Source organism: Neodiprion lecontei, chromosome 5, assembly GCF_021901455.1.
Source record: "Neodiprion lecontei isolate iyNeoLeco1 chromosome 5, iyNeoLeco1.1, whole genome shotgun sequence".
In the NCBI taxonomy this organism is placed as follows: domain Eukaryota; kingdom Metazoa; phylum Arthropoda; class Insecta; order Hymenoptera; family Diprionidae; genus Neodiprion; species Neodiprion lecontei.
Window position 1 is genome coordinate 13,401,328 of NC_060264.1, and position 16,272 is coordinate 13,417,599.

General features: G+C 42.5%; 1 protein-coding gene across 7 annotated transcripts in view; it reads left to right on the forward strand.

Annotated features, from left to right (window-relative positions):
• The window catches only part of LOC107227349 (sodium/calcium exchanger 1), a 1,225,609-nt gene that overhangs the window by 512,884 nt on the left and 696,453 nt on the right, over positions 1-16,272 (forward strand). The gene's annotated exons all lie outside the window — the stretch shown is intronic.

A 16,272-nucleotide genomic window follows, 5' to 3' on the forward strand; every position in this document is an offset into this window, starting at 1 on the left:
AGCTGATCCTGCTTTTAACCCATCAGAGGGGGTTCATTATAAATATACTTTTTCATTATGAAGTGACAAAGAACACACAATAACGGATTTATCTCATAGGCTCTGGTCTCAAGATAAACCGTATCCGTTACAATATATTTATATTGCATAGCATTACATGAACGTAAACTCGCTTGCGAAACCACAGATGGTATGTTGTATGCAGATTTTTGGTGCGAGACCATTGCACACGAAGATGGTAACTGAATCCGGATCGATATGGATCTTAAAGGCTATGGTATAAGCATGTGTGCTTTCTTGTGGTAATTGGACGTCGGTAGGTTACGGTACAGAGAGGGTACAGCCATAAACAAAAAATTCTGAGTAACAATTACTTGTTTCGCTTACAAAACTGCGGATGGCATGGTAACGGGCTTTCATACTGACTAAATTATCGACATGAACTGCGCAGTTCAAACCTTCATTGCCCCAAGTATCGGATCGCGCAGCTGCTGCACTCAAAATATTTTGCCAAATGTCTTGTATCGTAATAAGACCGACTGGTCGCTGTGACGTATGCCGTTTTCGAGATTCCTTTTTAGCGAATAATTCCGACGCATCACTCTCACAAAATAGACAGCAATTCTCAAAATCGAATTGCGGAGAACTCCTCGTGGAGGTATTCGCGATCGGTTCGTTATTTTTACGCAAATAAGCTGCAATGAACTTGGGGATTTTGTACGATTTGTAGAATTTGGCGTGGACAGTTACACTTTCTTTGCCCTTCAATGAATATTTTGGTTATTTTCTATCTTTTCGTTCGCAGCTGGCTAAGATCAACGTTTCGATTCCTCTTCGTTTCACTGTACAGATTTTCAGTTCTCCCAATGATTCCTTGCAGATGAAATAAATATTGGACGCCATTTTAAAGAGTTGTCCACTCGGATAGTTAGAAACGAATCGGGAAATCCTGAAATTGCCACTGTGCTGAATGAGTTTGCCAAAAATATGTTACAATCAATTTTACATGTATTATATTTCGATGCTTCATGAAACGTTATCGTTTTGGAGCATTACTTTCTCCGTACTAATTATTTTGTTTGTAAATGATATTCTCACTCACCAAAATAAGAAATATCCAGAGATTCGAAATCCGAGGATAAACGCGCGACAACGTTGTTTGCTGACGCGCAAGCACCCACAATTTTTATCAATACTCTCTAACACAATTTATTCATTATAATCTAAAATATCGTATTACAGATTGGAAACTAAAAATGAATGTGGTGTATGTATGTTTTCACAAATTAATAAATTTACATGTGTGAAGACTGGAGCACAAAGCGACGCTTTTTGAATACATAAAGTAACACGTAATCGGACTGCTGCATGAAATGCACTGTACTCGATGACTTTGTAGACGAGACTGAAGTGTGAACATCTGCTAGCTCATTAAAAGAACGAATTGGCCTCCTTCCTCCCAAAAAACAAGTCTAAGAATAACGGCATAATACTTACTTTTCTATCGCTCATATATCTCTGTCTTTCTCTCTCTCAAGCTACCTGAAAGGGTTTGCTGATGACCGCCGAAGGGCCTTTACCATTAGGCAGAATTTACCTGCGTACACGTCGCGACAATTACTACGAATTTGTTGGGCAACTCCACTTTGAAAGTACCAAGAAATAAAATTGCTTTGTGGAAACCTATTTGGGTGTTGCCACACAGTCGGTATTGGAATTATGATGAAATACGTAAACCGGTCAGATGGATCATTGAGTAGATAGTCTGCTTTGTTTATAGATTAAAATGAATATTTAAGAAAGTACACACGTAGGAAATATGATGTGAGCGTCGGTCTGACTGTTCGCTTCCATTAGAGGATCAAGAATGCTTATATGAAATGAATGCCGATAAGAATCACCGTGTCGTGGGTAGCCATCTATACGGACGACTCGCTATCCGCTTTATCAGCGGTGGACCGTCTCGGGTAACTATTCGGAGGAGCCCCATCCGCCTTGGATTTTCGTCTGGAATTTTCCATGACAAAATTACTTATTACATTCTGCAACTTTCGTACAGGAAAGAAATTAGAAATTCGTAATTATTACTCTGAATTTTTCGTTTTGAGTATATAATAAAGCTATTGTCATGGTGGAAACACTGTACAAAATGTAATTACATTATTACAACCTTCGCCATTTATAGAAAAATTATTTATATAGGCATCACGTTGTCATGCGAATATTACGCAACGATTATATATATATATATTCATACGTTTATTCAAAACAGAGAATTACGTTATAATTGGTAACAACAATGGTGAGTGCGGGTGTTAACGTTATGTTAAATTTATGTATAAGTAAAATTAGGCGTGCGTTACGCCAGGAAGCAGTATTGAGACTGCTCACACGGCCTCTCGCCGGGCTCGGCGACAGTGCATATAAAGTGCATATAATCGCGTAATTTGAGCACTGCTGCCGATAAGGAAGCCAAGCGCGCAAGGCGGGCTACTCTGCACGATGAATTTCGTACTCATTTAAATGATCCCCGGCATGTTCCTACGAGAGGATATAAAACTGTTACATTTTATGACAAATGTTCCAGCTCTATCACAACGTATTCAAATCAAGGAAACACAATAATTATTGGGGTAAGTATTAGGAAATATTGATTTTCAAGGATACTATCGTGTTCGCGAGAATAAAATAGGCAGAATTAAAAGAAAAATCAACTCTCTAGGACGATTTTTAAGGAAGTTATTCAATTTGTTAACAAAGCCGCTCAAGGGGTGCTGCGGGGCGGGTCGCGGTCCCTGCACCGCTGTGATAGAGCTGGAACATTTGTCATAAAATTTAACAGTTCTATATGCTCTCGTAGGAACATGCCGTGGATCATTCAAATGAGTGCGAAATTCATCGTGCAGATAGCCCGCTTTGCGCGCTTGGCTTCCTTATCAAAGGCAGCACTGCTCAAATTACGCGATTATATGCACTTTATATGCACTGTCGCTGAGCCCGGCGAGAGACCGGGTGGGCAGTCTCAATACTGCTTCCCGGCGTAACGCACGCCTAATTTTGCTTATATATAAATTTAATGTAGCGTTAACGCCCGCACTCACTATTGTTGTTATCTATTATAACTCTGTTTTGAATGAACGTATGAATATATATGATCGTTGCGTAATTTACGCATGACAAATTTGGCGATCCTGCCAGGATCCGATTTAAACCAACGAACGCGGTGTGCGTATCAAACGGCCGGATCATAGTGACGAGCATTGGAAGTAAGTGCATGAGCCCAATAAATTCACGCGTGAACCTTCGGCTACGCGTTTATAAGTAATTATTACGAATTGCACCTAGCAAGGGATAGAGTGAAAGGCCGCCTTGCGTAGACAATCAAGGACTATGTGTAGACCGCTTGATAATCAGGGACTGAGTGTAGACCGTCTGATTCTACACTGGACAATTCCCATAGTGAACTTGTGTATTTATTGAGAAGGAAGCAAATTTGAAATTTTGCACTCCTTGAATACAACAAACTTCGCATTTAAACCATCTAAGTGAAGTGAAGTGAGAATAAGGACACTCGGACTCGAACTGCTCTTATATTCTTGCCCCCGGTGCCTGTCAGAGACTCCAGGACATCGAAGCCTCGTACCGACGGCTACGACGATCTTCGAGTGTGATACTGCACACCTCAATTTGGCTACTCATAACGTAAGTACAAGCATTTTGTTACTTACTCGAGTGACTGTAAACGCATCGATAAAAAAAAAAATCGTAATCGGAACTAAGAATTTAATGGTCAAACTTGAATCATTCAAATAAAAAAAGTCAAAGCTTGACTCAAGATGAATTTAAAAACAAATTCACGATGGACAAGAACGAAAACAATGACCGGAGATCGGCAGTACCTCCTACTATTGTTGAGACTGCAGAAGATGGACAACCCGTCACTTCTGAATCCCGGTTCGAAGAGAGATTTTAGGATTTGACAAACCAAATGACTCAGCTTGTAAATAAGCTACAAGAAGCCACCGAACGTAATGATTTAAATGCAAGTGGCAAATACCGTCTTGGTCTAGAGAAATTAAACAGAGAGAGGTTAACTGCGCGTCAACTTGCTCGCCGTGAAGATTTGCCTATAGAAGAGGTTACCCGTTTTATTCAATTGCGAAATCAAGAACGCTGTGAACACGACTTCATTCGTCGCAATAATGTAGAAATAAGTCGAAACTCTGAGACAGTTCCGCGTCCCAAAGACACGCTTGAAAGCGTCACCAACCAAATGTTTCGGGCAATGCAACAACCAAATAACCAATTGACCGAAGAAAATCGTCGAGAGGAAGCTCTTACGAATAGTAATACCAATCGAGAAGCAATCAATAACTATTATCGCTTAACAGCTAACGATGATTCGAATGTTTCTAATATTTTGAGACCGCCCGGAAATCATACCGGAGCGATACCGCGAATTCAAGTAGATACCGCGCATCTCGTAAAATCGGAGGTGGAAGGTCCTACTCAGATAGCTCCTTCAACCGTAATGAACCCACCGCGTTACTCGGCATTAGACGGGCTCGCTCACAACCGATTGCTGCCACCGACACCGCGCATCAATGAGGTGGGCTCCCCAGCCAATTCAGACTTAGACCATCAAAGTATAAATACGATGCCTATACCGATTCCTCACTAAAATCGCTTATTAGAGAATGACCGATTCTCCACTGCGCGAGCCAATATAAATCATGATATCTTGTCGGATGCGGATTCGACACTGCAACGCGTTCTCGAGGAAAGCCGACGTTTATCACGGATGCCAAACGTACGCCTTACACCAAGGCCTAGTCCACAGTGGCCTATTGATCCGACGGATTACGAAATCCCACGACGTACTGGTAGCAATATCCGTGGCAACGTCCCGCGTCGTCGTCTAGAATAGCAAGAAGAGAACGAAGAGCCTTGGAAATGTCTGCTGCTTTACCACATCGTCGTCCGGACACTGTAACGTTCAGTATGACCCATTTGCTGAATGATCCCGAAGCTTTACGCCAACAGCAGGAGATAATGAGGAACATTAAGGAACTCTCTCGAAGAAACGAAACGAGAATTCAACTACCGGCAACTGCGCCACCCCGAGACGTGCTTCCCCTCGGAATACTAGAGACCCAGGCCCGTATGCACGAACGGAAGCTTACTTAAACGATGTCAGTCTACGCTCCGATGCGGCCGAAAGATACCCTGGAGAACCAAATCGCCAAGCGGACGAGCCCTATGCGATCCAAGATTTCCTACCCGCGTTTCAAGCCATCGAGATCATTGATCGCAGACTGGAAGGAAAAGCAGGCGAAGATGTACACGCTTGGATCATGCAAGTAAAAGCCACCGATATGGTAGTTATGCCAATCCAACGTTTCCCGTTTTTGAGCATGGTAATCAGCTTGAAGACGGGAGGAGCTCTTCAGAAGACCATCAACCAGAGGAGACCTCGTACAATCCGAACTTTACTCGAAGTCATAAGATCAGCCGTCATTGTCGAGAAAAGTGCCACCACATTGGAAATGGAGCTTGGCAGAACAGGCTGAAAGGGTGACACTGTGGACGCCTACAATCTCAAATTCAATCAGATCCACCAAGATCTCGTAGCTGCCTTCTTGAATCAACAACTACGAGCGAACATCGATCCCAATCTTCAAGACCTCGAAAATAGAGTGTGCCAGTACTATCTGTACGGACTCAATCAGAGAATATTCCATCAAGTCAAAAACCGTTAGTACTTCAAGTTACTAAAAGCCCAGAAGACCGCGAAAGGAGCCGAAGGCGAGGAATTGAATTTCCGAATGCATCGACAATAGCTGGTGAACAGTAACGACACAGCCTCGAAACCCACGTTTTGGAACAGTCCCAAATTCACGGGCCAGGCAGCGCATCAGATACGCGAAGATTCCAGGTACAACAAAGAACCTCGACGAACTGGCCAAGGTCAACTCCTCGACCACCAGCGTCTGTCCATCACCACGACAAAGCGGAACAAGATGAAGATAAAGAACTCCAGAGATGTGAATGCCACACCTGTAACACACATCGGACCGCCCATGAACAACAAGCAGTATGTCATAACTGCGGAACCAAAGGACACTACAGCCGGAACTGTTACGCTCCGCGCCGACCAAAGAACGACCAACGCTCTAATACTAACGACAATAAGCGAGACGTAAATATTCAAAACGCCAGCCTCGAAGACAAACCGCCCAACGACCAAGTCAATTGCACGTCAGAGAAACTCCAGTCAGAGGAAGAGGAAATAAAGGGACAGGAGGACAAATTAGAGGATGAGTGTCAACAGGAGCCCGCGTATGTTCAGTTTCACAGGGGCTATTATAGTGTGCTGTGATAAAATTTGAAGAAACAAAGCAAGGAGTAGCCCTTATGGTCGATACAGGTGCATCGATAAACCTCATAAAACGGAAGTTTATTTATCCATCGGATAAACAAATTTGTCCAATTATCAAACGCAAAATTTCCTTTAAGACAGGCAAAGCATCAAATTCGGCGAACAAAATTGCTGTGTTAACTCATATGGGACTAAAGGACGAATTTGTCATAATACTAGACGATTATCTGCCTGACGAAGAAGATGGAATCATGGGAAACCCGTTTATGAGGAGACGAGATTTCCAGTTGAATGCCTCGACGCTCACACTGAAGAATAAGACACACCACCTTAGCAGCGACCGAAGAATTCGATTTAAACCTAATTCGGTGAACAAAATTGCCATCGATACCGACGAAAAGAATCTCGATCTCATGTTACGCATGGTCTATAGAGACGGAATGCCTATGGAAAATATCCCGGTGCAGATTGTACACACGGACAATCATGGTACTGCTTATGGAATCATCATCACCGTCGAAGGCGAAGATATCGAGCTCGGACTAGAGAACGTCCAAGTCCACTGAGTAAAGAGTATGTCAACCTCGGGTGTATGGCTACAACCACGTGGTGAAAGAGAGCAGGCGCTCCAACATACTGTCGACTTGAAACACCTACCGAAGGAGTACCAGAAAGAAATTTGGAGTATTCTTCAGGATTTCAGCGATATCTTTGCCATACAGGAGGAAGACATGGTCAATGGAACTTCAATGACTGAACATCGTATCGAGTTGTCAGATCCTCAACGCGTTGTGAATGTGAAAAGTTTCCGTGCTCCACAGCTGCACCAGTAGGTCGTTAAGGAGGGAGTAGAGAAAATGTTGAAACAAGGAATAATAACGGAATCCGAGTCACCATACAACTCGCCAGTTTGGGTTGTACCCAAAAAACCGGGCCCCGACGGAAAACCCAAGTATAGAATTGTGATCGATTTCAGGAAGATTAATGAACTTACCGTTCAGGATTCTTATCCGATACCGATAATCGAGGATTTACTCGACCACATGGGAAGGGCCAAGTTCTTTACCACCGTCGACATGGCCGCAGGCTTTCAATAGATCAACATGGCTGCTGACTCCAAGAAATATACTGCCCTCTCAACCCCCGACGGGCATTTTGAATACCAACAAATGCATTTCGGATTACAAAACGCTCCTGCGACCTTCCAACGCATGATGAACGATGCGCTGAGAGGATTGAATCAGAAGATCTGTTGCGTCTACATTGATGACATAATAATTTTTGGTGAAACGGAGGAAGAACACCATCAAAATGTAAGAACCGTATTTCAGCGTTTAAGACAATGTAACCTGAAACTCCAACCAGAGAAGTGCGCCTTCATGAAAACTGAAGTAAGATACCTCAGATATGTCATCACTGACGAAGGAAGCAAACCAGATCCGGAGAAGACTAGAGCGATTCAACAATTACCCGTTCCAGTCAACGTTAAGACAATTTGATCTTTCCTTGGTTTGACGAGATATTACTGAAAGTTTATATAAAACTATTTAATGTTAGCGAAACCATGAACAAGGTTAACAAGAAAGGACACCCCATGGGATTGGTCACCAGCCTGCCAAGAAGCCTTCGAAACCCTGAAAGAAAAGTTGGTCACGCCACAGATACTTCTGAGATCAGACCCAGCTAAACAATACGTCGCCGCGTCGTAACCACCGACGCGTCAAACGATGGAATTGGAGCCGTACTATCTCAAGACGGCCACCCCATATATTTCTTATCTCGAACCTTGAATGATGCGGAAAAGAATTACAGCACGACAGAGAAGGAGATGCTTGCTGTTGTATGATCCGTCAAGAGACCAAGAGTATATTTGCTCAATATACCGGATTATCCCTTCATCATCCGCACCGATCATCGTGCACTCGTATGGCTGAAAAATTGCGTACACCCCAGTCAACGCCTGTTGCGTTGGAGATTCAGGTTGGAGGAATACTCATGCCTGATCGAACATGTTTCGGGAAAAAGTAATGTAGTAGCGGATGAGTTATCTAGAGTCTTCTGCACAACGAAGGAGATTTTTGGAAAACTCACCGATTTGGAAAAGGGACTATACGAAGTCACACCCATTGATAGGAATCCCAAGTGGGTCCACCATATTGCCGCACGCCACATTGACATCGAGAGATTGTCATTTACAACAGGCAGAACGAAATCTCAAATCAAACTCGTTGCCAACCGAAATCGAAAGGAGGAGGACGGCAGATGGGTGAAGATTACCTTTGAAGAAAAGAATGCCTCTTACAACACCCTGATTATACCAAAGAATCAGACTGATAGACTTGAGAAACTCAAAAACTACATTCACCCGAAAAGGTACAAAAAGATATACTTCTGGATTGATCCTAAGAAAATCACCAAAGAAGAAACCAATTCGATCATCGAAGATCTCAAGAGGATACGTCAGGACTCAGGTACAGACATATTATTTTGCTTGAAAGGAAAGGATGTGCCTAACAAACAGCAACAGAGAGAAATCATGGCCAGCGCTCACAACGACATCAATGAACACTTCGGCCTAGCAAAAACAATTGACCGAGTAAAAGAAACGACCGTATGGTCACGTATGGAGAATGATAGCAATATCTTTATCCAGGCATGCCCCTTGTGTCAGATGTATAGAAAAGAAAAAATACGAATGAAATCACCCGCTATTCTTTTTGAATCGAAACCTTTGCTGAAAAACCTAATGATCAAATTTCAATAGATATCGTCGGACCTCTGGTCGAATCTTGGAATAATGACCGATATGTCCTCACGATTCGGGATTCAATAACTAAATTCATTAAATGTGCCACACTTACGAACAAAACCGCGACAGAAGTTATCAAAGCTCTATCAGAGTACTGGATAGGTAACTTCGGGTGCCCCAAAGTAATCCTGACGGACATGGAAAAGGAGTTTTGTAACGAGCTGACCGATTCCTTTTTCAAACACTATACTATCAAACATATCACCACGACTGCATATCACCCGCAGTCGAACGGGTCTATAGAACGGATGCATAGTGTCTTGAAAGACTATATTCGAACTGCCTGCAAAGAGAGAGTACACACTTGGGACAAGGTTTCAACAGGTTGTTATAGGTGTAGCAGTTTATCCCTAGCCTACTTCGATGTCTCCGTTATCAATGGGACTTTACTCCAGGAGGAAGTGGGCAAAGTATACGTGTATTAGGAAAGGTGGAAGATATTCCAATCCATTGACGCAAGTGGGTTCACCAAACCATTACTCGACATCCACAACAAACTCGGAGGCCTCCAGACGATACGGGATACCTATCTGGACCACTGGAATCCTGGTCAGCGATCCCTCGCCCAGTCCGCCCTGGACGCTTTAGATTTAGAATTTGCCCGTGCCTCGTCACACAAGAATATTTTAGAAGTAATTTTAAACTTGGGTGCGCCTATTCTTCAAATGACGCACCGCCCCTCTAAATTGAGGGAATCTCAATCCCACGGAACCAAAACAAGTACTCCGAAAGCGCGCGCGTCGAGCGATGTTACTTACGAAGCCTCACGCGAAGTTGAGGCGGTATTTGGAAAACATATCCTTCTGACAGGTCTGGCAAATGAAATGTATCCCCTGAGGAAATCTTATCTCTCGCCGAACATCAGACCGAAACAAGAAATGTTCAACTTTTTGGGAACAATCCAAAAATCAATCTATGGAACTGCTGACGCGGATGATTTGGAAATAATTAATGGGAATCTAGCCTCACTAAAAAATGTAACGGACACTCTAAATCTTGTTGTAACAAAGTCCTTGCACATCAATTAAGTCCAAATTAATATCTTGAATATAAATCAGCTGAAACTTCAACACTCCTTGGAAACTGTATGGGGACAATTAGAATCATTCAAAAGAAAAGGTAATGAAACGCTTGCTTATCAGGAATACATGGAAGCTACAACTCTAAGTTTATCCGAATCTAAGGAACTGCAACGACTAATCGATTTGGTAATGACTGCCATCCGATTGGGAAGGCATGGTATCGTCAATAACACTCTTTTTACTCCAAAGGAGCTTATGACAGCTCTTCAAGCTTTCGACGCCACTGACAAAAAGACACTAATACCTATTAAGGAGGAAAATTACGAAAAGTTTATTAAAATAAGTGACTTGACTATAACCACAGATGAAGGTAAACTTATCTATATACTCACAGTGCCTTACTTAGAAAAGGAACCTTGGGTAATAATTCAGAATACCCCGGTACCCGTAAGAATAAATCACACTTATATAACGCTTAACCCAACATATGCTTTGAAATTAGTACGTAAGAATTTTATAAGAGAAGTCACATTTTCTCAACTGAAACAGATAAACGATCATTTTATTGCTGATTACCGTGATGTGGGACATCGCAACGATACTATAGAACTTTGTGAGAAAATAACTGATACCATACCTCGAGAATGCACCCTGAGTCGTTTCCTCGTCACAGATATTGCTTACATAAAAACGCAGGGATCACAAATAATCTTACCTTCGAAACCAATTGAAGTAACCATAACATGCTCTTCAATGCGGACTTTCATTATTCAAATCACAAAGCCATCCCTGATAACCACGAATCAGAGCTGTGAACTCCAAACTTTGAAAACGCGAGTCAAATTAATCGTAGAACATATGACTTCTCAATTAACAGAAACACATGCAGATACCATTTCCCCGCTAAACAAATTTGTAACAGGCCGGGAAATTGTATTGCATCACGTGATTAACTTGGATGCCCTCAAGGATCAAGGACAAGCCATTTCAGACCTTTAGAGTGTTTTCGCGAATAACAAAGCGACCCTTCGGGTCAACAATATATGGGCTAACTTCGAAAGTATAGGGATCCCATCTATAGCTGCCATTTCTGGAACGATATCCGTCTTGTCTATTCTACTCTTGCTGTGGAAATTTAATATACCCACCTATATTTCAGCGTTTACCGGATATTGTTGCCAAAGGAATCCCTCTACTTTGGAAGTAGTAGAACGAAGGAAATTAAAACGCAAGATTGAGGAACAGGCTAAACGTAACGAAAGAGTCCTACGAGAAATCAGAAGCCGCAGAGACGCGCCTTTGTCTTCGTCGGGGGGTGTGATAGAGCTGGAACATTTGTCATAAAATGTAACAGTTCTATATCCTCTCGTAGGAACATGCCATGGATCATTTAAATGAGTGCGAAATTCATCGTGCAGCTTAGCCTGCCTTGCGCGCTTGGCTTCCTTATCAAAGGCAGCAGTGCTCAAATTACGCGACTATATGCACTTTATATGCACTGTCGCTGAGCCCGGCGAGAGGCCGGGTACGCAGTCTCAATACTGGTTCCCGGCGTAACGCACGCCTAATTTTGCTTATATATAAATATAATATAGCGTTAACGCCCGCACTCACTATTGTTGTTATCTATTATAACGCAATTCTCTGTTTTGAATAAACGTATGAATATATATAATCGTTGTGTGATTTACGCATGTCACCGCGCCGCCCGGCCGAACGGCCGACCGAGCTCGCTGATCCGCACGGGAGCGATAAAAGGTTGGTATTATATTGAATCTCATGCCCGAAAGTGTAGAGAAAGCTCACGAACTTGAATTTTACGAAGATCATCATTGAAACAACGGTAAATTTCAAAAATGTTTAAACATCAATATCTCTGGTTGTAATTAAGATATTGCAAATTTTGTTTTTTTTTTCAAATTTTTTCGTCTCAAAAAAACACATCAGAAATTTGGTGGATATTTTTAATACCTAGATATTATGAGGAGTTATTTCTATTTGTTTTGTAACGTGACATATTTTGTGCGTGTTCCAAACGGCTCCCCGAACCCTAGGCGGAACTTGAAATTAGGAATTTCGCGATCAGATCGCTAGTGATTTCGTAAAAAAGCGCCAGGACAAAGGTCATGCATCCAATACTCTGAGAGGGGACACATTACGGGCTGGCGAATACGACTTTTCAGGATTTTTGTTTTTTTTTTTTTTGTTTCGAGTGAATACGACACCATATGCGGGATCGGCGGCAAATTCAACAGCGTTATAGAACTGCAGTCACGGAGGATCGTGACAAGAGGAGGGCCTCACACGAGGCTACGAAGAAAACGCCAATGTAGACCTATGCCGCGAGGGAAACCAAGACGGACGAGACTCCCGTTGGTGGCCGGCGAGCTGTAGCCCAGTGAGAGGCGCCACGTTAATGTCATGCACCACGCCACTGCCGAACAATGGATCGCCGGAGAACTGGACAACCAATCAGCGTTTCGTTACAACCGCAGTCACCGATAGCGATAAGTTAAGCTATAAGAATTTTGTGAGGTGAAAACCAATTAGATCGGAAGAATTTTTCGCGACTGAAAACAGCTATGTTCGAAGCATGGTCGGATTTCAGCTCAGATTAGCAAAGCTCTTCACTTGAGTCCTGGTCACTGTTCGCGATAGTTGCGTGTGAGTTTGTCAAAAGAAAAAAAAATAGTTAATTAGAGTGCATCATGGCAGACACGGGTGTGGGGGAATTCCTGGTGTGGCTGTGAAGCGGTGAGCGCTGTTAATTCTTCGCGAACATATTTCGAGTACGATTTAGATCGGGGCACCGATCAACGGTTGGCCAGTTAATGATTAAGTTTGTGGAACACTTGAAATTTGTTAGCCGATCTCCTTGTTTAATGGCCGTAGCCTGAGTTCTCGCGATAACGCGTAGAATAACTTTTTTATTTATGGTCTAGAGCAGAGTTACGGTTTTTATTCAAGTCCAAATTGTTTCAAATTGAGTGCAGCCAAATTCTGCTGCACGGGGTCCGGTCGAGTTTGCTTGTGTAAAAGTGTCACCTCTCGAGTAGGTCGCGTATCGTCGTGCGTGAGCGCTCGGTTTAGAGGAGCGATTTGTAAGCTTTGAGCAATTGCGCGTGCGGATTGAGTTCGGATGCGTTGGGATAAGCATCATACGATTACAATTAAGAAACGCTTAATTACAAATAATAATTAAAGGTGCGATTAGAGCGTCGAGCCATAGTTTTTTTCTGTTGATTTTGCCCGTTGGGGTGATACTAATGTTGCGATTTGCGCTGTAGATTCATCGAGAACCATCGCTACTACCGCGTCGAATAAGGTTTTGTTTTAGTTATTGCCGTTTTGGGTTATTATTATAGTTTGGCGATGAGCTCTGTATTTCGTAGAGGAAGATCGCAGTTAACACATCGGGTCAGATTTTGTTTTTGGTTTTGGTTTTATGGTTTATCATCAGGGAGGCGACTAATGCTAGTGGGCTTAAGTTTTCTTATAGAGTTAATTTTTCTCAGATCAGTTTATTTGATTTTGGATCGCGAAAAGTGAATTTTGAAGTATTCTTTTTCTTTGTTTTTGTATCATCACTGTCGTAAAATATATTATTTCATTTAATTTTTGTTAAATAGCGTATTGTTGTCGGGTGTCTCGCTCTGTTCCAAAAAATCACCCATCCCTTCTCCCCGGTACTGAGCTACCGAATTAATTGCGGACGTCTAGCGAATTCACAATTTCAAAGCGTGTTAATCACACCAGGCGCCCAACAGAATATCGCAATATCTTCTCTGAGATCCAGCTTTTGAGCTAACAACGCTGGCCGCCGAATTATTGTATACGCGGTAAGTTCTAGGTAATTTTCTTTGATTAACCGAGGTACACGAGAAATCCGCGTCACAGTTTATGAACAAAAATTTTGCATCGTCTGAAAGGGTCTTTTTTTGTGAAGGAAAAGAATTTTTTTTCAACCGAGAATGTATATGACGAAACGAAGCTCCTCGATTTTTTTCAACTCAGTAGCAATACAGGGAGAGTTCTGCTTACAGATTCCTGTTACCGACACTCACCGACATCCTCCACAGACTGAAACCCTTCTCCGCGATGACGTCACAGTCCGCCGTACCGACTTGAGATCAAAAACGAGCAACCTTACCGACCATTGTATCAGTCGACGGTCAAACTAGGACTGCTTTACCGACAATTCTTATCGGTCAAAGTTCAGAATCGTGCTGTTTTACCAACAATCTTACTGACCACAGGTCAAATTCTCTATGATGTACTCGCCTGTCAATGGTAGAGGGTGCAGCAGGGGGCGTGAACTTTTTCACAGACCTGAATGTTGGTTACCCGTCCCGCATTCTTTTTCCACGATAGAACCGCTGATGTGTAACATCAACCACCTCGAATTCTTTTCCCATGATAGGGCTGCTGAAGTGTAACATCAACCACCCCACATTCTTTTCCCACGTTATTTACCACCGACATTCCAAAATTATTGGTTCTGAGAATTGTTTTTTATCAACGTGAATGTCGATACGTCATCATCCACGTGACATTCTTTTTGGCTTGTAATTGTAATGTGAACTCTACGATAAATTTTGTAGGGTTTCAGTCAAGGTCAGAGTACAAGGTCGACCGATAGCTGCGCTAGTATACATTCAGAGCGATGGATCTGCGGTGTTGGGTTACCATCGCTCTGGGTATGCAAAACATAACTGTGTACAGCTCGGTCAAGGATTGAGAGCAAGGTTGAATGCTACTTAAGCTTTGTATTAAAAAAAAATTCTCTCTTAAGAGCTCAGGTAAAGATGTGAAATTGAGTCATAAATATCCTTTGAAAAACAGTTTTATTGAGTACAATTTTCAGGATACGGTTGAAATCACTTCACAACGATGGTACAGTCATTTTATTCAACAGTATCCTAACAATTGTTGAAAGGTGTACGAGAGCCTTGTATGTGAACGATAAGCTCCATCTTTGAATTGTGCGAGATGGTGGAAACGAGTTATCTTTTATACCAACTTTTTCACCCCACCACTGAGTGGGTTGTATTCGACAATACGATCGTGAACAATCAAGCAATATGCTGATGTTTCAGCGGGAAAGTTGGCTTTAGCTTCAGATTCGGGACGGATGTCGACAGGTCCGCACTTCAAAGATTCGTTCTGTTTTGAACAGTCGATAACGAATAACGGGACGTCTCGAAGGAATTCACTCTTTCTCAACAACGGCTCGGGGTTCTTGTCGTAGTAGGTAGCTTGGAAGTTTGCATACATCTCGTACAGGAGCGCGTACAGATTACGACTCACGTTGGAGTTCAGGTTACCGTACGGATAAGATTAAGAGTTTGAAAATAGCTTGACGTCCGTGATATTGCAGTGATCGGAACAACTTGCGTTCTTGCCGGTCTTGTCCTTTCAACTTGTTTGGAAACCCAAAATGACGTATCGAGGTTTTTCAAGCTAAGTAGAAGTTTTCACAGTCCAAACGTGTTTCGATGTTGTGGGAAGTAAGGGATATTCGTACAATTCCCAACTGCAGAAGCTCACATAGGCCGATCTTTCTAAATGAAATTTAGTAGGTCAACTTTTTTCTGATCCGCGAGTTTCAAATACGGTATTAGCCATTCCACTGCATTGAGCATGATTTTGAATTCCTCCTCTTGAGTCTGCGTGACTGCGTTGACGTTAATTTTTGATCTCGTCAAAATCAACTCATGTTCTGCGTGGACAACGATCAACTTGCGGCGGTCCTCGGCGAAACTCAAAATCATGCTGAGCGGTATCAATACGTCAAAATTACCCTCGGCATCGGTTAATTTTTTCTTCTTTTCTACATCAAGCTATCTAGCGTTCTCCATCAGCCAAGTCTGACCAGGGTGCAGGAAAGCGTAACCCTTCATGAGACTTGTCAAGCCAACGTACTTGCTTCTACGAATCTCAACTGCATTAATTTCATAGCGAATTTCTTTAAATAAATGACAGATTGCGTTGTTTACGAGCTGTGTGTTCACAGTAGCTGTACCATCAGGTTTGAGAAGTCGTCCATGGATGTGTACCGAACT